Source organism: Corvus moneduloides, chromosome 5 (genome assembly GCF_009650955.1).
Source record: "Corvus moneduloides isolate bCorMon1 chromosome 5, bCorMon1.pri, whole genome shotgun sequence".
In the NCBI taxonomy this organism is placed as follows: Eukaryota; Metazoa; Chordata; class Aves; order Passeriformes; family Corvidae; genus Corvus; species Corvus moneduloides.
The window spans coordinates 32,387,525-32,412,628 of record NC_045480.1 but is presented as its reverse complement, the minus strand read 5'-3'; the positions used below and the strand labels follow the sequence as shown (position 1 = coordinate 32,412,628).

The 25,104-nt window shown below is 37.7% G+C and overlaps 1 protein-coding gene across 39 annotated transcripts in view; it reads right to left on the bottom strand.

Annotated features, from left to right (window-relative positions):
- SORBS2 (sorbin and SH3 domain containing 2) overlaps positions 1–25,104 on the bottom strand; it is a 198,641-nt gene that overhangs the window by 124,697 nt on the left and 48,840 nt on the right. For 6 of the 39 annotated variants that reach the window (XM_032108182.1, XM_032108195.1, XM_032108196.1 and 3 more), the window contains exons 1-2: positions 21,738–21,887; positions 3,233–3,360 (exon numbers count right to left, since the gene is read on the bottom strand). The gene's annotated coding sequence lies outside the window, so the exon portion shown is untranslated. Of the gene's footprint in view, positions 1–3,232; positions 3,361–21,288; positions 21,420–21,737; positions 21,895–25,104 lie in introns of those variants that run through there. The other 33 variants (XM_032108164.1, XM_032108165.1, XM_032108166.1 and 30 more) reach the window with 22 other exon arrangements.

The window sequence follows — 25,104 nt, the reverse complement described above, 5'->3', positions numbered from 1 at the left end:
TTGAAAACAGATTAAAGCATACTTATTAGATTACTTAGGAAGAGAAAGTGCTTAAAAGCATGCTTTTCTCTTTAAAGTACAAGCAAACAAGTGGAGGGATGTTGGACCAGATGACCTCACTGTGCTTCCTTCCAACCTTACCCATTCTGTGGTTCTGCGGCTAAACAGGTAAATTCTCTGCTGTGTACCACGCAACTTTATTCCCAAATCAGTACTTTTCAAGTTTATACACAAATTAGAATCAAATGAAACTCAAGGCTTGGGGCAGAAGTGAAAATTATTCACTGTTTCATATGCAAAAGTACTTGCTTTTGACTGTCAACTGTTACTTTTTTTTTTTAAGATGGAAAATGAATACTTTTGAAGTTGCAAAATATGGAAAATGTTTACCTAAAAGACAGTGATTTTTTTAGAAAAGTTAAGCAACCAACAGCTTGGACATTACAGTTAAAATTATTCTGACAAAAGATGCTCACTGCTGAGCTTGAGTATTAATAAAGTGATTAACTCTCTTCCCCCAAACCTCAGATTAATGATGAGCAGAGGCTACTGTGAGAAGCTGGGAATCCTGCCAGCTCCTGTTTCATTTGGATCAATCAAAAGGTTAAGCATAGCCTAAGCTCCAAAGCCAACAGAGGCATTGAAATTTTGCACTCCTGCAGACACGAGATAACCAGGATGCCATAAAAATTGCAACCCTCTAAAGCAGCTGGTTACATACAGCATCACATCATGAATTTTTTCCAGAGCTATCTGTGGCCATCTGACAATACCATACGGCCAGGTAGTCCAGTGCAGGCACAACTCACAGGTCTCACATATGAATGTTCTCAGCACCTCCATTTTGGTATACCCCCAGTCTGCGGTTAATGCAAGGAAGAGATGACTGCATGATAGCCTTTTACCCAGATTAATTTCCTCTATCACCAGTTCTTGCTTTCCAGTATTCGAAACACCTTTTTTGTCTCCAGCACTATCACATATTAAATCCATGCAGTTTCAACATATTACAATGATCTGCTGACATGCTTAGATCATAGATGAGAACCCCATACAGAACAGTTCCCATAAAACCCCATTGTCATCAGTAAATGAACTGAAGACCACACTGCAGAAGCAGCATCATGACTAAACAGCATATTAAGTTAAGGTCTTTCTCAGCACAAAGCTTTTAACAAGAAATTTAAGTTATCATGATCCTTTGTTTCTCAAGGTAACAGTTCAGTAATATCATATATTGTTTGGATAACACTTATATTAGCAAAAAGAAAATGTTTTCTGAGACACTTTGATAAAATAATTCCATCATAAAATGTTTATAGATACACCTGGCTACCACCCCTCTATTTGAGCTCACAAAGGAAGTAAGGAGGGAACACAATTGTGTAACCAAAACGGTTCTAATTGAGCCTTTTTTCTACATAAACAAAGAGGTATCAACAACGGCGTTAGGCCATCCCAGATTTAATGGGTTCCTTGGGACCATATCATTAAGTAAAATGAAAAATTCAAATATAAAAGTTTTTTTTTTTTTTTTCAATGTATTTGACACCCCTTTTGGGAAGTGAACAAAGACACACTGTCAAAAGCAGAAACTTGCACAAAATGTTACCATTTGTTCCCCATGAATGCTGAGGTATAGTTATTCAATGAAAGGAATTCCACTGCTCTCCTGAGATTTCCTCTCTTTAGTTGAATCTTGTGCCAAGTTTACTCAGCTAAAGTTTGGGTTGTGCTAGCATGCCAGATACAAGTTCCTCTGGCCCTTACTTTGAACAGTTCAGGCACTGTTTTTATTTGAAAATAATTGGTTCATATTTTTATCTATTATGCAGCCTATTTATGTGTAATTTCTCATCCAGCTATGTTTTTGGACCTGTTAAGGGATCACATATTTCTAAAGTGCACAAACAGTAATTGCAGCATGACCTCTAAAGTGTCTTAAGTTCCTTCAGAAGCTTCAGCTTTTTGAGAAGTAATTCTCAGGTGACAAACTCTCTTTATATGAAAACCATCAATGTAAGACAAGTAAGATATTCTTTATGAAATCTATACATCCATTCCAGTTTTTAACTTTTTATCCAAAAATAAGATGGCAAGCTTCTTACTAAAACTTAAATTAATTGAAAAGCCTCCAGTCAGCTTTAATGTTAGAGTGTTGATCTGTTTTATTTGGGGTTTTTTTTTTAATGAAAATATATATAATTATTGCTTTACATTAAATATAACACATATTTTAAATATGAAATTGAGTTTTCAACATATTTTTTGAACTAAACTGATGTTAGGGCTATAGCAAAGCCTGCAAAACAAACTGTGCAGATCTAGGGCATGCAGTATGTAAGTACACAGTAATTGTGGTAAGCCAAAGCATTGCAGCATAAGTGATCAGATGGACTGGGTATATATAGGCTGCCATCTAATGCCAGCCAACTGCTTAGGAAAACCTCAGCACAGAGCAAAAATTCTTCTGCTCTTCCACAACTTTCTTCATTTTATCGCAATGAAGAATAAAAATAGAAGGTGGAGGACAAAATTTCTTTTGTTTGGGTCAAACTCAGTTAATACTTCATAATCAAAGGAAAAAAAAATTGTTTCAAGCTGTACAATCAAAACCCAAAGAAACTGTAAGACATAAACACCTTTAATAGAACTGTTACAGAATTATATGATCAAATAAAGACTACTGATAAGTATGCTTACTGTCCTATGAAATAGGCACATCACCAAGAAAAATAAAGCATTGTATTAAATAACATCAAGCTATTTTATCTAGAAAAGGTAAAACCAACAATCAATGAGACATGAATGAACGTTGGGAAAGTATATTTTTAAACTCTGACTTGACACTGGATATACTTTGCAATAAAAATTCTGAAGTTAATTCATTAAATATGGAACATTCAAACAGGTAAATCCAAGACAGAACAATTATCACTTTTGCTTTAAAACATTTAATGCCTTCATTACAACAAACTGAGAACAAAGTACTAGATAAAAGATTAAACCCCACCTATACAGAAATACCATACAGAATCATAGACACTATTTTGAAGTTTGTAAAAGCAGCACAGTAATGCCTTTGGAGATTAGTCTTTGTACTTCATATATAGAATGCACCAGAACTATCAGCAAGCCGAAGCTGGTTTTCTCTGAACACTACTTAGAACCTCAAGAGTGCAAGTCCTAAGGGCAGGAAGAAAGAAAAGTCCTTAAGGAAAGTATAACTTACCAGACAGATGAGTTAGGCTGTGTCTCAAATGCAGCAGAAGTAAGAAACTTCTGTATATGTAGACCTTGTTTATTTAGCCCTTAATGAAGGTTTCTCTCAAGAAATTAATTTAATTCACATGCAAGAGTCTGCAAAAGAAAAAGAGAAAAAGTCTAAGCTGTTGACTGAGATTTTTTTTCAAAGAACATTTGAGCTGTTTTCAGAAGCAATGGGCTTGCCTACTATCAAAATGAAAGTGTAATACAGAATAAGCAGCCTCCCAACCATGCTAAAAAAAATCAGGAAATCCATGGCAAAAAAACTTTGTTCATTGTCCAAATTTTTATTTAAAGAAACAGAAGGAGCAGGGAACAACCACTGTTGATGAAAAAAAACCAAACCAAACTACTGTTAAAAGGAAATCAGGGACCTTGAAAATTATAACTTTTAGCTTAGACAATGAACCACCATGAATATTTTTTAATGTGAAAAACACCTATTGAGTTTTGTTATCTCTGAAGATGCTTTGCCTTCTCAACACAAGGTTTCATCTGAGATGGAAGTAATTCTATTTGCATTTAAGTCTATTATATCTGACTGGTATACACATCGAAGGACAGGACAAATTAGTATATGAAGACTGAAGCCAGTAGTTTGTTTCTGGTTTGCATCTTAAGTTTCCAGTTTCAGCAACAGTACTATTTTGGAAGCCTAGTGACCTGAAGCTGCTGGCACTCCATTTTTTTTCTACCAGGGCCATTCAGTGACACGATAAATATCTCCCTGTCCTCCTCTGTCACACTGCCAACCAATCAACTTACCCTCCCATAATGTAAAAATAGTGGGAAACAGAAAGTATCAATACAAATTAATGACTCTAGGAAAAGACCCTGAACATCCTGATGGGTACATAAAAGCTAATTACTTTGAAGTTTAAGAAAACAGAGATAAACTAAGTCAGTGAAAAATCATCACTGTTATTTAACTTTTGCAGCTTCTTCTGGAGAAGGAGAAAGCTTCCAACATATCCCTCTCTATAACTTCCCTCTATATATCTCAGCAGTTCCTGGTTTTGCTTCCTCAGAAAAACTTCTCAAACATCATCACACTGTTAGGTACTGCCACTGAAAATTTTTGTTACTTTTGTTCAAGGAAAAGTTATGAGACTTAAAGTTACTCTCGGCTCAAAACCTAAAACAGGCTTAATTTCTGATTTATTCGTGAACAGGAGCTGTTTGGAAGCTATACTGACACATGAAACAGGATGCCAGACACAAGCTATTTAGTAAACTATTAAAAGAGTGAAGCAATGCTCACTGTTATAAACAAACATGAAAAGCACATTTGCTTCTAAAGACTTGTACAAAAATCATTAGCTATAGAACACTTAATAATGAAAAAGCTGCTAAGTGTAAAAATATAGCACAAATTCTTTCTGTATTAGCTCAAAAGCATCCTTTCCATTTGATCTCAGCTATTTTTAGAGTTGCAGCAGTTAAAAGCAGGTACAACAAAACCCACAAACTCTAAATACCAACCTGTTAAATTAATCATTACTGCTACTTCATTCCTAATGTCTAGTTCAGGACCACCACTTTACTGCAAAACTAGTTCAGTGAAGATAAAAAGCTCAGTTTATATTTAAGTTCGGATTCATGCACAAAGATATTCAAGGACTCCAATAGCTTAAATTTCAGATAATGTGTGAGTTATAGCCAGCTTGAGAGCTGTGATGGTCAGGTGGAACATGCATTATAGTTTCTAAATAAATACAAGACCTGTATCTACCAGACCACTAGTGTCAGATTCTATATTACCTTGCCATCCATAATGCTTTCATCTGATGGTTACAAGCTAAATCAATCAATATCCACATGCTGGATACTAATACTACACAAATACAAAACTAGAACTATGTGTTAAAGTCATTATTAGCAGTATCAATTTACTACTGACATAATTTAATACACGACACTTTGCAGCTCAGCATTTCTTTTCAGAGGCATTTTCTCAGGAGGCAGATTTACCATTAGCTGAGTCACCATCAGCACTTAACCCATTTTGGTACCTTGTTTCTTCACACACTCTCTGCAACTGTACTTGTATAAATAAATGACAGTTTACCTATTAGTATTCATAGCATTTACTAAACATGACATAAGCACTGTTTCAATATATACTCAGATGCTTTAGCTACTGGATACAAATCAGATCATCTTCATCTACAGGAAACATGAGATGTCAGAAACATCACATATATCACCTAGGTCTCAAATGTATCTGTATGTTTATTAGTAAAACAGACAAATATATCACTACTACCATGACTGTCACCTTACGCATTTCAGAGACTGACAATAATCTCTTTCTTTTTATGGCTATCAGCAATACTAAAATTAAGAATATAATTTCTTTAGTGACCCACTGCAGCATGATTTAATCAATTTCTAGTATTAAAGAATTCAAGCATGACCAAAAAGTGTACAGTTCACACTGCTGATGTAGGTTCTTGATGCAAGTCTCCAGGTGCTCCATGGCCAGACTCTACAGGACAGAGATTTTCATAAACCAGAGGAAAGAATCTTGATGGGTAAGAGATACAGAAGGTTGTTCAAAATACTGAGAGACAATATTTGCATACCTGCGATTCATATAAAAGAAAATGTTGATTTTTCTAAGTCTAACCTTTCAAACACAGTTGAGTCATTGAAGCTTCATATGGAATGGCTGAAGAAAAATCCTCCTTTTGAGAAGTGTCCCTGTACATTTCAAGATATGCAGATGAATGCTGCACAGCCAGGTGTAATGACTCCTTTTTCCTTGTATTTTTCTATACATGATTCTATTAATATATTTTAATATTAATGCAATGCCTTCTAGTAGTATGATAGTATGTCTAAATGCTATGTAAATTGCATGTTACCTGCCTCAGGAAGAAACAAGGAGTATGGATATGATTTCTTTCATTAGTTCATTTTTTTTTCCCCCCAAGTATCCATATTTCTTGAATTTCATCTGAACTATGACACATAATACCAAATGAATTTAATGTTAGAGAATGGAAGCAAAATGCACGTACTCTGTGTTTTCAGAAGTCTCCCTTGAGAGTGTTCATTCATAGAACTGATTAGGTCAATCTCTGAAATGAGTATTTCCCAGATTACAGGAAAAAAAACCTACAGAAGGAAAGCTGTGGTTCACATGCTTCATCCTCAACTTCAGCTACTCTCAAAAGTGTTTTAGACATATATGAACTTGAAGGATCTTACAAATAAGACATTTTTTCAAAGTCACATGTGCTTTCAGTAGCCTCCACTGTTGAAAAGCAAGGGAGCTATGAAGAAGTGTGGCCACGGACAGGATGGAATACCTTGCTACACATAGTTCATATACAATATTACTTGTGGTTGATCCTATATAATGTAACATAAGTAAAAATGCATAAACATGTGTTAACTGAAATTACTGCCAGGAATGCCTATACTCAAACAGAGTATCGAAGCAGCCTTCTGAATTTGTCACAGAAGTGTTCTACTGATAACTCTTGCATTTGAAACGCATGGATCAAGACAGCATGTACAAAGAATCACACTCTCATGTTATTAACATGAACTGGTCTGCAAAATGGCTTATGTTTGATGAAGAATTGACTCTGTGTTCTCCATAACAGCAGACCTGTATTCTCTTTAAAAGACATCAAATGTCCTTAGCTGTATCGAGTTCTCATTTTTGACTTTAGATTTATGTTAGACTGAAAGCCCTAGCCAATTTTTTTGGTAAGACATTTTACAGTTACAATGAGAAGCTATGTTATAATTTTTAGTATGTTTAATAACACCATTATATCATATAGAATCCATTAAAATTATTATACCTTTAAATCAGCACCAAGTAACTACATTAAAACATAAGGATACTTTCAACCTTGAAGTGAAATCATATGCATTTAGACCCCTCTAACTATTGAAAGCATATTATCTAAATATTTAGAGCCTCGTAGTCATCTGTTACAACCAATTCCAATACTTCAGCCAATTCCATATAACTGGGTACAAACCATGTAACTGCTCTTATAATGATGTGAAAAATGACTACAGGCACTGCAGCTATCACTCTGAAACTGGACCAACAGGATAATATTCTGCTAGTAAAACTAACTTCCTCTGTTCCAAGAGCAAACAGTTAAAAATGATCAGGAAAATAAATATGAAAAGGCCTTTTCAGGAAATGGGGAACAGAAGCTTATTGTTAATCTCACTCTTAATATACATTGTTATGCTATTGTTTCAAGACCTTGGTACAAAGTTATTTGTCCTTAAGGCCCTTTTTTTGCTAGAATGTGTTTAACTACTGTTTAAGACCGTGGTTGTGTTTTGGGAGGGTGCTGAGGGCATTAGTGAGTAGGGTTTTCCTAAAGGCCTAAACCTCAGAAATGTAAACAAGCTAGGACTCTCAACCTGTGATTTACCAATGCAAGTAACAGGGTCTTTTGAGCCCAAATCAAACGTGACCATTTTTAAAACACCTATTTTATATATACCCAAATTTCTAAGCATCTGTATGTCTTTCAACAGTCAAGTTGCCAGTTACCTAAAATTCTCCTCCTGGACCAAGCAAGCAATGCCTTGACTTAATGAAACCACTTTGGTGACAGCTGTCCTGTACAAACTTTGTTTTATCAATCTTAAATCTGAGGCACAAATATCCAAGAGATGTTCTCAGGTTTTTTTCACTCTCTATCAAAACCATGGAAGATGATGCTTCGCCACCACGTTATTTTTAAAAACACTGTGCTGATGGACATTAAAACATCTGCCCCGGATATGGAAAACCTGGATTAAACTTCCAGAAGGATTTACAGTCACATCTTCCACTTCCGTGACACAATACCAAGCGTCATGCTATTGTCTGGTTTTTTGAGGACACTGGCCCTCTTTCATTGTGGTAGAATAGAGTAATTCATGTAGCTTGCAGAGCAAGAACTGGACTCCCTGTCATTTGCTTAAGAAAGAAAAAACTTACCTAGGAGAAAGGCAAGTTTGAGCAACTGCCTTCAGTTACTCTGAAATATTTACATCTGAACAATACACTCTGAAATGTAAACACCTTCCCAGAGCTATCAATGGATAATACTGTGCTCACTTCTCAAGGGAGAACTGCACCAGGCTCTGGGGCCATGCATGATCCTGTGTGCAGCTGCCACTCTCAAGCTGCTGGTCCGTGTAAGGCAAAAGAAATCCGCACAAGTAACACAAGTCCCAAATCCTTCCTTCCGCTTCACAAAGACTTATGTTACAGAACACACAAGGCCTAATGCCACTCTGCTTTTTCTTAAACCACCAGATTATGGCCAGGCCAGCTTTACACCTCCGCACTCTGTATTGAGCTTCTATTCCAATTACCATGGCTAAATCCACAAAGGAATTTAGGCTTCTCAATAATTAACACAATGGTTTTCTGCCAATTTTCTAAGCTGCCAATCTAGTAATGAAAAAAATAAGGGACCTATATGAAAAACAGTCCTTAGCTTTACCAATTAAGTAATTGAATACTACTACTCATAGCATAGAAAGTAGGAAACAGCCAAGCTACTGCAACTGAAGCTTTCAGGCACTGAACCCTAGGGTGAACACTTGTCACCTCAAATGAGTACAAAACGTCTCACTGCAAGTCAAACAACAGTGTAGAGAATCATCTTTCCATCACTGTTCCTTTAGTCAGTTTATTCACTTTACTACAATGATCCAACAACTGAAAACACAACCTAAAGATACAAGACAACTCTTCAGCATTTTAGAATACAAGGTAATACCACCAGGGTCTAATTTTTCTGCTACCTCGTTCTTTTTTTCCCCCGCAAGTCTGATTTCAAAGGCAATATCTGGTTTTCAGAAACCCAACATTTGTCAATAGCAACATATGCTACTGACATAATAAAAACAGCTGAAGTCAGACAAGGCCCACAAAGATACAATTGCTTTGGCAAACTCTTTCTTTGCAGCTCACAGTTTCACATAATCATGACAATTATCAGTTCTTCAGGCTGCAAAGAAGGTAGCTATTTCAAGAGCTCAGGTACATGATACCAGCACACTCAACCTACTTGCAGCTACACTGCCTCCACCTTCCTCCACCTTCATGTTGCTTATCAGCAAGAAAAGGTGCTGCCAAAATGCCTGAGCCTACCAAGCGTGCTCCTGCTCCCTACAAAAAAACCCCTTTCTACAGTATGAGGTAGCACGCTCAACAGGAAACTCATAAAACAGAAAACTGATCCCTTCCTGTTCAAATGCCTTTTTCCCTGAAGATCATAATTTCCCCAAAGATTTGACAAGTCCTCACACTAGAAGCTTGGAGGGAAAGGAGGACTTTGGTTTCCAGGAGGTTCTTCATCTCCCAAAGGTGAAGTTATAGCATGATACCAACACTCACCAGTGGATACTCTATACCCCACTTAGTCCTAGCCCAATAGGAGAATGGCTCAGAAAATCAGTGCTGAGCTTGTGTTTGTTTTGTGTTCTTGTTAACAGAGGCACATTATAATGTAGTCATTTATCATGTACTGCTTCAGCTAAGTGAAAGTGAGAGCTCGTTCACAGTTTTTGTTTGCTATTTGTGTTCTTTACAGGACCGTTAATTGCAGAACAGGCTGTTAGTTTGAAACACTTGTTTGAGCTATATTCATGCTTTTCCTAGCTGAGGAAAGACAATTTGATGTTTGCTGTATTTCAGGCAATACAGGATGTTACAGTTGTGTTGCCAGTTAATTGCTCTGTGTTGAATTATGTGTAGGTCAGAACTAATTTTTCAGCTAACAGAACTTGACCCTTGTTTAGGTGGCAAGTAACAGAGACAAGAAGAGCAAAGTCACCAAGGGCAACATTATTTAAAGGCTTTTTAGAAATTTCCTAATTCTTCTTCATCAGGACACCTTCACTGCTGATCAGTGAACATCAGTAATAAAAAATTCATAACTGCAGCCATGTTTTCCACCACAAACTTTCTCCCTGAATGGAAAAATTCTTTCACAAGGAAGACAAGTCTACAGACACAACTCTAAAACAAGACTTCTTTGCTATCTCTGTTTATGAGATGCAATGTATACTCCTCAGGAAAATCAGGCCATTAAAGAGACCTCAGTTCATGTAACAAAGGCCAGTGCCACCTAGAAAGGTGGCGAGAAAAGGTCCTTAAAAATATTCTTCAACAGCAACAAACTACAAGCTGGAACAGTATGACTATACATATTTTGCACATTGGGTAGAGGAAGGAACACCTGTGTCATACCATAAATCTATGGCAGTTGAAGTTGCACAAAAGAAGGCTTGAAGGGGAGTTCTTAAGATTTGTGAGAACTGGAAGTCAAAGGGAATATAATCTGAAGTAGATATCCTATTTTGTATCCATGAAGTTTTACATTTATTAGGTAGTTTCCTCTCATTGAAAAATAAACACACGGAAAGGCGGATTTCCCTTCCTAGAAATTGTTTACTTCCTCAGAACTTTAACATCCTCTGTTTTTCAAATTCATCTGCCTATTAGCAATAACAGCTCAAAAGACCCTTTTTTCCACTCAAGGCTATTTACTGTTCATCAGCTTGATGAAATGACTGTTTGAAACAGAAATGTTCAGTTCTAACCCTTAGACAATGATCACTACAAGCAAGAATAGAGTAATAACATTTGCACTTAAAAAACCTCAAGGACGAAGTCAGTGACTTGTGGCATCCTGTGCTTCTAAAGTGCCTTGAAAGCTTCACATATATGGAAAAACAAAATTGAGAAGTTGAAAGGTAAATTTTCTCTACAAAATTTATACAGAATAGCTAAATCACACAGTTTTCTATCTTACTTCCCAAAAGAGAGGGTAGAGATAAGAAAGTTGTCAAATTACAGCCTTGTACAAAAAGACATCAAAAGTAGAGTAGACATATCTTAGCAGAAGTTTAATTATTACAAATGTAGTGTTCAAAACACATTAAACTGCATGTGACGTGTTTGCCCTTCTGGTTTGAACACATTGACTTAAAATTTAAGTTCATGCACATTTGATTCCTACAGCAATTAACAAATTGCTATAAGGAGATCATTAGAAAAGCATTCTGTTATTTTTTTGCCTTTACATTCTGACGAGCAGGGTGAAAAGAAATTACATGTGATTGACAGTTATCTGAAGACTAGAGTTTGAAACCAGAGTGCAACAACAGAGGGGGGAAATCACTAATAGTTTTACATAGTATCTGTACAGCTTTTGGTTATTTATAACAAAATCAGCTTACGATAGATGGGTGGCATGAACTAGAAACACGTGAGTTAAGATCAAAGTCTAAACTGTCTGTAAGTTGAGTAGTTTAAATCATTTTAATAGTACTTTTAAAAAGAGAAATAGCATTGAAATATAAAAAAACCAAACCTCTATGCTAACTTTTATGTGATCCACACAGAAAGAAGTCAACACACAAAATTTTTTTATGATGCAGTATTATTGCTGCCTTTGAAATGACAACACAAAGACACTCTATTTCCTGATTCCTCCTCTTCATGAGGCTAACCTCGATTTCGATGGTGACATTTCAAACTCACAGGTGTGTCTGATACAGACAGCACAGAAAGTTTAACATGAAAAAACATCAAAACTGCACTGACCTTAATTTGCAAATCTGGTTAGCATTTGTAGGATCCCAAGTTGAAATGCACAGCATAATTTGAACATAACTTCTGATGTTCATCAAGCTTTAAGAGACAGGACTATTTATCTAACAGAACATTCCCCAAATATGGTAAAATTTGTGTATATGAACATGTGAAACCATTTCCAGTAATAAATACACTGTAAATAAGGTTAGAAGGTTCATTCAAGACGGTGCCAACCTTTTCAGCCAAGATCGTACTAATGATAGTAAGACTGAAATGCCTGTGTAAGTAATAACAATCAGAAAATCATTGTATCAAGGGATGCAGATTCAAGTGCAACACTTTTTTCGTCTTGTATCTATCTTTCCAGTAGTCTTCAAAAGAAATTTACAGGCACTTTGGGCTGAAACTAAAACTAGAATAGTGAAAAGCTGGATGCTAAGGCCCTTTCAGAGCCATTCTAAAAGCACACAAATTTACTGCAACTACACTTAATTAATTCAGGGAGGATTCTTACCATTGCATTCAAAGAGAGAAAATATCAATAAGAACTTTCAAAAATACTAAAGTCTATATTAATTTCATTTGTGTCATTTTGCTAAATTCCTCTCTGCCCTCTTCAAGCAAACATTTAAATAAATTCTAATTTCCTTGTTTAGTATATGTCTTTGTAAAGAATACTATATACACCCAGGTTCAAGGTAAGTCACAGACGAACAACTGCCTTGAAGTCATGCCCTTGCTTTTAAAAATGTTATTCAGATTGCATTCTTACAAGGCCAAACTTGAATCATCATTTCAGCACTTGCAGTGTAAGACACTAATTTCGGATTATGAGAAACAAGAAACAAGATTTCACAGTTTTGTAAAAGTAAGGGTAAAAATTCTACAATTGTATATTATATCCACCAAAAAGGGTAGAGGCCTCAGAGTACAGTTCCAAACCTATCCCTAAAAAAGTTCATTTAAAAAATTATCTGCTTTTGGGCCAAGCAAAGCTAAAAATTGTTTTAGCTCTTTAAGAAAGTACTTAGTAAAAACTATCCACAGGTTAGCACTAGAGAAAGTAAGTCTAAAATTCAAAAGAAGTGGTTTCTTTTATGAAGATTTAAATTACATATATTGTTAGCTTGTTTTGACAAATTTAGGTATTGAATGTGAATTTTTCACAGCATTATCTGCAATTAGTTCAGAAAAAATCCCACACTTTTAATGACTATAAAGAGAAGCTATGGACTTTATCTTCCAATATGTTTCGGAAGAGAAGTCTAACTACAATATATACAATACTGAGGATGACAGTAGAATTACACAGATTTGACAGGACTAGACACAAGAAAGCTTGCAATATAATTATGATTTCAAGCTATGTTTGAACTCAAGCCACCTCCAAGCTCCAGCTCAGCCCACAATTTTAAAACCAAGCAGTACACTGAGAAATGGACATTTTCCATAAAAAATTTACAGTCCTAATACACTTGTACCTAAAGCAAAATGTACGAAATATCCCACCAACATTCTAACAGATTTTGTCCCAGTTGAAACAATTTGGTACAAAACCAAGGGACAGAAATTAGAGCTCCCTAGCAGCTGATCTCATCTTCGGAACTGCTTTATTGCATTGCTGGTGCAGGACAGCTAGAGAGAAGCCCATTTCCATAATCGGCAGTCACACTGAAAACACAGATTTCAATTGCTTCATCTAAAGTGCTTATGAACAGACAGGACTCAATCATTTGGGTCTCCCAAGAATGAAATACAACACAAAGAATAAAACCACAGAAGGAGATAAATTTGTTTTCAAATCTGAAAATTTTAATTGGAATTACTATGTGTCCATATGAAGACTAAAAAACAATTTAAAAAATTAAATCTGTAGCTTGCCCTGGCACACTGTGTTTGGGTTGGAATTTGACTAGAATGCAAACATGACCTTTTGGGGTCTTTTTTTTGAATAAAACCCCCAAAAAACCTCTTGAATACTTAAGTATGTGAATTCCTCAAGGAGCTGGCTCATGTTTCTTCACACCTGTTTCCCCTTCACTCTAAGCATGTTTGTAGCTTTTCCTGAGCTGACTGATTTCTCCACAGAACTTTGGAAGCCTGATTTATCTTTTTTTTTTTTGGTCCCCCATGAGGAATGCTATTGTTTAGGCCTCTTGTCAACATACAATTTAACTACAGTATCTGAACCCACAGTTTTAAGTAACATGTTCTGATCTATGCAAAATGCACCCCATGAGACCAGTCTAATTTTTTTTTCTTTGAAGCCACTGTAGCTGTCCCTGCACCAGAATAGAGGGTCCATATAGATGGCTCGTTGTATTTTCACTGCAGCAATTACATCTATCTTTCTCCTTTTCCCTTTCAAGCAGTTTTGTAATACTCTTCCTGTCTCCTCTTGCAACTCCCAAAAGTCTCTTCACAGTATCTGCTCAAATTTTCCCACATACATTTCATCCATTCATAAGATAAGAAAGTAATCTTTCATCGTAAGAACACTTCCCAAGTTCATCTTCAAAGCTACTACTTGCTTCTTCCTCAGACACCTTTTAAATTTTCATTTCTGCTACAGGAAATCAAGAAACCACTGTTATTGTAGTCAAACAGTGGTCAAAGCCACCTGTTAATAAACCTACTTTTCAGTTTACCTTTGCATCAGGCCTTTTCCATCTTTTATGTTCAGCACCTACTGCAAAGAGAACTTGACCCTGCTCTACTTTCTGTAGCTCTTTTAGTCATACTGACACGTTTATTTTCATTTGTGTTTTTTATCTAAGCAGTGACTGATTTTCAAGAATTATGTTTAAGGTAATTACACTAATAAATAGAACAAAAAACAAATTCACACCTGAATTAATTTAGCATACCATCTCTCTCCAATTATTATTGCCTTGCTCATAAGAGGAGTATTTCCTCAAGCTGGAAGGCATCCTCCTACTGGCTTTGTATGTGTTAATTACAACAGGTGCTGTCTTTCAAACAATTTTGGTAGAGTTTGCAGTCCTGACAGTTAAAAGTGTGTCCTGAATTTGGCCTTTGCTCAAGACCATAAATCAGTCATCTGCGAATCAAATGCCAATGGCAAAAGCATATGAATGTGTAAATCTACAGCTATGCAAATAAGGAATTAAAAACCTCTCTCTTGTACTTGTTTAAAAGTAGAATGATAATCTGCAAGGCTCAGATTACATGATCCGTATCTGTAAAGTGACCCTTATAGAAGAGGTCTCTTAAAAGACTTGAATTTTCCTGATTATCTGCATGTATGTCAAAACAAAGCCTTTGGTTTGGTCTTTATTCTACTGTCAAACCTGTCAGCCTTTTGTTTTGCTCTCATACAGTAGCACTTCATTTGATTAGCCTCTTTTATATTTTACTTATTCAAAGTAAACCATTTGATTGCACCAGTCACACTGAAATAATTATTTCCTCCAGATTCCTAACAAATACAGATTTCTCCAAAAGAAAAACTGCAATTACCATGAATTTGATTATCTGGAGAACGTCACTGCTTAGAGTTCCCTGTTCATTAGAAATTCACTAGAAACTAAATTAAATTAAATTTGTGCTGGCAACTGCTGTCTTCTGTCAGAATCTGCTTATTAAAATGTGTAACTGCATGACTGGCTAGAAGGAGCAGCGTGATGTACCTGATCAATATATGAATTAAATGAAACATAACCAGTGTTTTGCACTGGCACCCCTTTGGGTTGCTACTGCTTGTTTTTCTTTAAAATCTTTACTATTAGTAGGAAGAAAGAAAATACACGGTTGATGCCTAAATCAGACAGTAACTGCTTAAGATTTTAACAAGTGCAAAGCGCAAAAGACACAAAAGTCAGTAGTGTAACCTTTATGTTCAAAAGGGAATTATTTATTGTATACTTCATCTAGGCCAATCACTACATCTTAGGATTTTCTCAAGAGCTGAAAAGTCTCAAATTCAAAACACATAGATGCTTCATGATGTTTACAAACAGCTGTTAAAATACCAAGCCAAGCTTGGGCCATCTAACCCATTAATCCACTCCTTATGCAGGTCCATTATGGCTGCTTCATTGGAGAGAGCAAAACACCCTGTGCTAGAGACTTACTAAATAACCTTTCTGAAATTCCTTTGTAATTCTCACCAATCAATAATTGCCTCATACCAATTATTTACTCTTCCTTATTTATCATAGTCCAAGGTAGTACAAAAGGTCTCATACCAACAGAATAGAGAATGTGAAGTTCTCAAATGAATACAAAATCCAATGTGAAACAGGCATTTAGTATCTTAAAATGCCATTTTGCACCTGCTTGATGACATGTTGAATTACATTTATGTTTACAGAAATGTTTTTATATGTTTATTTATATTTAAAAAATGAAGGGTTTTTTATCATCATGTCTAATTTTTTATTATTAAGAAAAAATGAACATTAAAAGAAAAACAGCAGTAAAAGCATCCAATTTATCTACCCCATGCTTTGTTCTATTGCCTGAATCACTGCTTTTCACTGTAGTCACTTCAAATAGTGAAAATACTGTTCATATGCACACAGACCCTCTGTAGCAACATGTAATTTTCAGTTTATGCATTTTTCAGACATCAGAATTGATCCAGATAACTGAATCTTGGACAGCCTTCCCCACACCACCATTTGCTAAAACTAAACTTTGACAAAGTATTAGTATTAGCAAGTTAATCCCAGTGAGAGAGACGTGGTTTTATGAAACGTGATAGCACTCAAGGTACACTACGGTGATGAAGCTTTACATTCAGGCTATGGTTAATTAGGAGTCCTCAGACAACATGGCATCATGCTGACAAGAACACTCTACGGCTGCCCTGCTCTTGACATAGTCCCTACCCCTTCTAATCACAGGCTACACCATCCAACCCTAAGCCTCTTAGGAAGGGTTACAGTCACCTTTCAGCCTTGCTGCAGTTCAACTGGGATTTCACCTATTGGTGCTGCTCAGAAAAAAAAAACCCAAACCACAAAAACAACAGTACATTAAGGAACCAGACAGGTTGATTTTAAACTGTTTGAAAAAACACAAAGACCTTTCCACCTATTTTGACCTTCAGTCACAACTACTGATTTCTGATTATCATAACTGATGATCCTACAACCAAATGCAACCCTTAGAAAGCAATGAATTTTACTGTTTTTATAAACTTCAATGAATCTGACTTTCAGCTGTGAGAACTGCAGTTACTGATTCCATTTCCATTTGGTTTCATCATGCATCCCTGCATATTCTTTTGGGTCCTGAAGAAGCAAACAGATAAAGCCGCTATGCTTGTGGACAAATTTAGTTGATCAGCCACTGCTGCTGAACTAAGGATAGCTTTAGGTATCCATCAAACAATTCAGTTGTACACAGCTTTAATACTTGTACATAAAATGCAAGACAAGTACCCTTAAAATAAGTAAAGCTCTCACTATTCTATCTCTCAGCATTATTTAACAGCTATTTTAGGAAAAGGCTAATGAAAATGTTTAGTGCATAGCTTGAGCATAGTAATGATTGAGAAGAAGAATGTTTGCTTTTCCTGTAACTGTGTTTTTCCCACTATTCTTTGAAACTCAGGACCTTCAGCATCACCTCTTCAAAACTGCACTATGTTACTCAGGTTACTTAAGAACACAGAACTACATCTGTGCTATTCAACCCCCTCATGATGGTTGGTGAGGTTTTTAAGGGTGGATGAGTCAGAACACTATCTGTATTCAGTACAGAAAGACCAAAAAAATCAATCTATTTAGGGAAAGAAGTTAGAAATAACAGAAGAAAAGGGTCCGCCTTTGGAATTTCCTACTTTACAGCAGCTGTAAAGTATGATGTATCACCGTTTTGGAGCACTACATCTGAACAGAAAAATACATTACATGCTTCAAAAACACTGAAAGCAGGAGTAGACCTAAAATGTGGTCATCCAGCATGCCTGTACTCAAAGATACATGCTGCCCTTTTATGTACTTACTTCTCTCCCTTTTACCTCCCATACATGAAATTTTCCATTACATCACTGCCTTTGAAAGTCTTTTTAGCTTTTGTTTTAGCTTTTAAATGTTAAGAAGCTTCATAATTTCAGAAGGGTCAGCTTTTGTCAAAACACTTCCATGAAAAGACACCAGACTATTTGAATAAAAATGAACACAGAGCACCTGTGGCACAGTCTTCTCTTAAATAGGAAGCTGCACATTACATACAATAGTGAAGAAAGGAAGTTCAGACTGGCAACACTAACATGCTTAATCCAACAGGAAATAATAACATGAGAAAGGACTGGTATCAGAGCAGTAGGACAATAACAAAGTACACATTTGTACATTTCTAGTTTACAAACAAGCAGAAATTGACAATTTTTATTTCTATTTTTGTGCAGACAGTCTCACTGGAGCAGAAATACTGTTGCAAGGTCACATCTAATGGAGGTTGTGCACTCCAGACACAACCCCATAACCCATGTGTTACATTCAATACCTGATCCTTCCGGTACAGAAGTGACATTCAGCCATTCCACAGTGTAACATCATACAACGTACCCTAACTCGATACCTGAGTGTCTGCCCTGGGCACATCCCATCTGCATTGCTGCTCACAGGGTGGTCATGCATATAACTACACCGAGAAGAGTCCATAGGCTGAGGGTAGGTAACACATTTCCACACCAGCTCTTATAAGGTTACCATGCTCCACACAGCCCATGATTGGTTGATGCTTATCACTGTTTGCTCAAACCTGATTATTTTAAACAAACAGCACACCAAATAAGCTGCTACATGACTTGATTTTACCTCCTCCGGACATCCTGGTCTCTTATTTCTATTACTATTTGCACCTGCTACTAATAAAACTGCATTTTAGGATTCACCTGCCTGCTTTTGCTTTGTTGGTATTCTGTTTAAGAGCTACACATGGACCCAGAGTCACCTTCTAAGGTCATCTGTCTAAAAAAATGTTTGAAGCGACTGTAATGTTAAAGCATGACAGCTGATATTATTTACATCTCTGCTGAGCAAGAGAGAGCCTGACTTTGGATAACCTACAGGCTTTCAAATAATGCATAATCACCTCTTGATAAAAACCGTGGTTCCACTGAAACCTGAAAAACTTCTAGACTTCAACTAGAACTTGACACTACCATTTTTAATACAAAACTTTCCAATTTGTCCAATGTCATATTATTTACAAGGTCTCCTTGTAAACCTTCTGTTTAAAAGTACACTTCAATTCACCATGAGATGAAAAATGTCCCTCTCCATGCATGCCCATTTGATTTCTACACCAGTGACCCAGTTCCAGGCCTTTAAAACTTACATCATGTGGAATTAGTTCGCACTGGATACGCTCATTACTTGGTTGCTGTTTCTTACTTCTAACTCATTTAAACTCTTCCTCCGCATCAGATTCTATTGCAGCACCTCCATGACCATTACTGACAGTCACCGATTTGATTTACAAATAGCTCTGATGGGATCAAATGTTGCCAAAGAGACAGTAAGGATGCAGAGGGAAGCTGGGAATCGATATGAGAAAAATAACAAAAGGAGAAAAGCAGAATGGAAACAGCACAGAATATTGGTTTAAATAATACTGACTAATAAGATGCACCTAATGGGTGTACACTGTTTAGTGATTAGTCATTGCTAGTCTTCACTTGTTTTCCTCACACCATAAATTCTTCATAGTGAGAAGAATCCACAGTGAGAATCAACCCACCTTGAACTGCCAGATCCTTCACATTTTGTATACTGCTATATCCATGTTTCTCACTGCTGTAACAAAAGCTCCCTCTTTGTTAAAGACTTATCAACATCTTAAAGTAAATAGTAGCTCTGCTTGTTTATAATTTTCATAATTACAGACTCAATTATAAATATTCATGCAGTACCACACTATCAAGGCACATTCCACTTTCTAGATTACAGATGAAGGCAGTTATCGAAACCACTTACTGTGTGACCCCTACACAGAGGCACAGAGAAAGAAGTTGTTGTGTGCATTCACCACAAAACAAAATCCTGAAATGGTTCAAGTAAGATGGAGCTTTTCTAATGGGATGAACACATAGTAGCAATTCAATTATATACTGCTGCTTCCAAATTCAATGTCTCATTTGGGGGATAGCTGCTGAACATGCTTGTTCAAATGCCTTTGCAGGATATATACAGAAACAACACATTGGAATTTGGCTCCTAGTTACAGAGTGCTGGTTACTAATTTAACTATAAAGATACCAGACCTCAAATTCTTGATTTCATGCCCACTCAACTGTCCAAACAAATGGCTCATCTCAGTGGGATTTAAATCCACATAATTATTAAAGAAGACCTAAGATCAAAATATCATCTCATTTTCTATAGATGCAAACTGAATCGGAATATTTGGATCAATTGTCAGAATAATTTAATGCATTGCATTATAATCTAATTCAGAAATTGTATTAATGCATAAGAATACAGTTGGTAGTTTGGAAAATGCTACTTTTAATAGAAACTATATCTGTCCTGAGGGATTGAGGTTTTATTGACCTAGGTTTAACTACAGCAGATGTGTTGTGATTAATAACTATTCAGAACAATTCATTTTGCATTGAAAATCTACAGCACTAACACATACTCCCTATTAGAAGACCTCTCCCATTCCAATTAGTTCCTTATATATGTCTAAGTGTTTTTATTGTCTCTACCTTCAGTAGATTATCTCAGAATCACTGGGATTGTTCAATAAAAGTTTAACCGTCTTGTGCTATTAATGTGCTGGTGCTCCATGTGGAGTGTTCGTTTCCTTCCTTTTATTGAACACCAAACGGAGGGACACAATGGGCGTGTTGTGCTCTGTCTAGCACGGAATGTGCGATATCTTTAAAAAGGAGGTGTGAGCTGGCTTTAATACCACTACTCTTAACAGCACAAGTACCACAAACTAATCAACCACAGCACTGGGGCATGCAGTCCATTGAAAGCTAGTGAAAAAGCTGCTTTTTATTATGACCTACATACTGCACAGCAGCAGTTGGACAATATAAATCTAACACTGAGACTGAACACAATGCATGGAATCCACTAGTGATGAACTCAGTGATGTAAGGCTTTTCAAACATGCTCGTGAGTTCTGTAATATTTTATTTCACCCACGCTATCCTGAGAATAAAAAACACAATGACAACCCAAACAAAAAAAATAATCCTAGCCTTTTAGCAGAATTATCTACTAAAAAATTTATCATCTGTTGGAAGCATCCTTCTGAATCAGCAACCATATGGAACACCACGTCGAAATGTTTAAGGACAATGCAGTCAGATCAGTGAATTCAGCAAGCACCCTAAACCAGCCATCGACCAAAGCCAACCTTCCAAGGCACAGATACCAAGAGAAGCTTATTTCTCGCACGAAGTTGTGCTCAGCTGTGCCACAGACCCGCGCCAGCCCGTGCCCAGGTACCTCTCTCGCAGCAGCCGAGGCGCACAGCGGCTCCCTTTTGCGGCGGAGCCCGGCGGCAGCAGCTCGCCCGCCGGGCCGGCGGGAGCAGCCCGGGAGCTGCAGCGGCGCCGGGCCGAGCCGCACACCTGCTCCTGGCAGCGCCCGCGCCTCGCAGCGCCCGCGCCCCGGCGCCAGCCGCGCTCCGAGCGCCAGCAGCAGGGGCGGCTCCCTTCCCCTGGATCCTGCCCCTGGATCCCCGGCTCCGCTCCGAGCGGCGGCTAGCGAGATGCCGAGACAGCACTGCGGAGGAACCCTGCCTTCACACGACAAACCCCCGCTCCGCTGCCTGACAGCAGATATGCAGCATTATCGCCCCGCATTCCACCTCCCCCGATCAGCGGCGAGAGCGGCAGCCGCCAGCCTGTCAAAATGGCAGCCCGCGAGCCCGCTCTGCCGCCGGAATTACTCACTAATATGCCCGTTTCTTCTGCGTCCCCCGACGGGATTTTTGTTTATTCCCCGGTACAGCACAGCATAATATGTCACATTGTTTTCCATAAGCAAAATGGCTGGTCCCCTCGGCACCGCCGCAGAGCGCTCATTGGGCTCCCCCGGCTTGCCGGAGCCATGGCAACAGCCAACAGCGGCCCGGCCCGGCCCGGCCCGCCCCGGCGGCTCCGGCACCGCGCCCGCGGAGCGCCCGCCGCGCCCGCGCTCCCCGAGCCCCCCGCACGGAGCGGGGATGAGGCGGCGCTGAGAGCGACCCGGGCCCGGGGGCTGCAAATTACCGTGTGAACGCGGTCAGGGAAGCGCCTCTGATGCGCCAAAGTGAAGCGCCAAAATTGACGGGGCACTGTGTAAGCAGTCGGGGTAAATAATCGTCCTTACCTAGGAAATAACCATTAGGGATAACCATTGTACAATAGTCAGCCAGTTTTCCAACAATAAAGCCTAAGTCCCCACTCATTCACAATAAGCTAACCCCTGACATTATCACAATTCCTAGTGTTCATAAACACATTGATTGATCTTAAATGTTGCTGCTTGTTAGATGACTTTCAAAGCTTGTACATTGCAATCACCATGTAAACCAATTTTATCCTATTTAGAATAACACTTCCTTCCTTTCAGTTAGAAGTAGGAAGAAAAGGAGACATTTGTGAGCAATTTAAAACTGCTTATAAAAATTTCCACTCTTCAAGACCTGTCATTAACTCATATCTCAGCTGCCTAAGGAGTCAGGAATAAAAGCTAGAGAGCACAAGCAGCAGCCATCAACCTGAAGTTCTCAAAAAGTCATTTAGAAGCATTAAATGTATCTAAGCAAGCGTACTGCATTTCATACACCAGAGTTCTGAGTATTGGTCAGAACTTCCCAGTTGTTAGCAGGGATTGATGTACTACATACATGAAATAACTGCATTTCCTTGTTCAGTTATACTTTCCTAGAGCTACAGCAGACTTTTCGCGTCTGAGTACAATTTGTAGACAAAGCTCTGCTGCTCCACCACTCCAAGTGAATTTGCTGCTCTCAGGATCCAAGGGCAGTGGTGTCACTGTGGAGTCCTGGGCAGAGAACTAAGGTCCACTTGGGTGGATTTTACTCATTTCTTCCCTCAGCATCTTTACCCTCTTTTCCTTGTCTAAGTGCTAGTTTCTCTGAAAGTGAGTATTGAGCTCTATGAAAGTGACGCGGGAGGGGCTCACAAGGAGACAAGTAGGTAAATTCTGTTTAGATTTCTGAGGTGTTGGAGCTGAAACATTCCAGTATATTTAAATAGGTGCTTCAACAGTAATGCTAGTTTAGTCTTCTTTCTTTTTCTCTTAGCCTTCTTAAAAAGGGTTGTGGATGTTCACATCTCTCAAACTAGAGCTGGGGCTGAGTCTGTGCTAGCATCAGGTGAAAGTGCTCCTAGCTCCTGTGACTCAAACAGATTCTTTTGCTGCCATGACTACTGTTCAACAGTACTTTATGATCAAAAAGGGATGTCTGCTGATTTGGCAACCCAATTCTGAAGCTTTTGCCTGGAAAACATTAAACTACTGAAGTAATTATTTACATACTAAGAATTAAAACAAAACCAGCCTGCATTACAAGAATACCATTTCACCATGATTGGTTCACTAACTTTTTTTTGTTAATAAGCAACATGAAACAGACTGCATATCCAGTCTCTTTTTTTTTAATGCATTGATACAGTCACTAACTTAAAAAAAACAAAAAACAGCAACTCTAAAAATGCTTTTCAGTAAGGGAAGACACAAACAGGTTTTCTACCACTTTATTGCACTAAGTGTGGTTACTATCACAATACTGTCCACAGGCAGGCTAAAATAGATTTTGGAAACATAGAGGCCGTGAGTTTTTAAACAATATGTTACAGCTTGGAAAGGTTTCAGGATATTTGTCCACATCTCCATATCTGTACATGTGCAGGCACCTGAAAGTACAGTGAAAGTATACTCATAAAAATGTTTTAATTTTTTTTTTAATAAAAGCCTGTTTTAAGATTACAAGTTCATAATTCAATATTTAGGGATCTAGAACTCTGTCTGTAATGCAGGTACACTTCTATCCAGAAAAGGGTGATGGAGCTTTTCCTGCAGTATCTCATAGCAATTAACAATATACACATACATGCAACCTTTCTTCTCTGCAGTTTCATAAGTGATTAGGCAGAAATTAAAAGAGGCTTAACCCAAGTGCAGATTATGGCTCCAATTCAGCAAACAGTTAAAGCACAAATTGTGAGAAGCTAACCTGAGTTTACCTAAAAGCTCCACAGAAGTCCTAGAAACAGTTTCTGATGCATGCTCTGCACAGTCATAAAATTTCTCCTGGCAAAACTCACTAAAATCATAACATCAAAGGATTTGAACTGAACCCACAGTGAAGCTGTGAGACTGAATGGTCTCTGGTAGTCCCCCAAGACTCAGTTACACTGGCATGTCTGTGTTTCTAGGAAAGCTCCAGAACCAGGCAGCTGAAATAGTGGCTTCTAGCATGCTCCCCTTACATAAAAATTTAAGTGCAAGGCATAGAGTCATACTGACCCTACAGTGAGTATTTAAGTACTTAAAGATAACCACTAGCCTGCTGTGTTAGAACAGAGCCGAAAATAGAACACATCATTTGGTATCTGTGCTCAAATCCTACTCCCACGTTAATTCAAATGAGCTTCGTGATCCCACTTGTAGTACCTGGAGGACAGATGCTCATACCAGAACGATCAGAGCTGAAAGAAAACTAGTATTCACCAATTCTTCACCAGAACATTGCTAACCATCTTCAGTTTTGAGACAGGAATAACAAGCATTGTTCTCAGCCTTATCTGCAATACTTGTATCGGCATATCGTTCACCACTGTAGTTCAGCCTGTCCTGCTATTTTCCTTCACAAAGTGGTTTCCAGCTGTCTCAAACCAGCTCCATAAAACATATACCTCCATTAAGGCAACATTTAATTCTTAAATCAACCCAAGAACTGTGATTTGCATACAATTAATTAAAATTCTTTGTTTATGAATAATTAATTTGCATTCTAACTCTGTTTTAAAAGCATGAACTATAATAAATATTAAAAAGCATTGTCACTCTTGGACAGGAAATGTCAAAAGAACAGATCCTACGTTAAGAAGCGATTACTGTATTAAAATCAGCATTATATTTATTGCATTGCATTTCAATTATTCCTACATACATTAACTATCCAAGTAGGAAAACACCTAGTGTTCAGCAATCCTGAATATCATTAACAATTACAGATCTTTCTGACCCTCATTCAATTTCTGTAATCACTTGATGATATATTGAAATGAAAAAGATTTATGAAGGCAA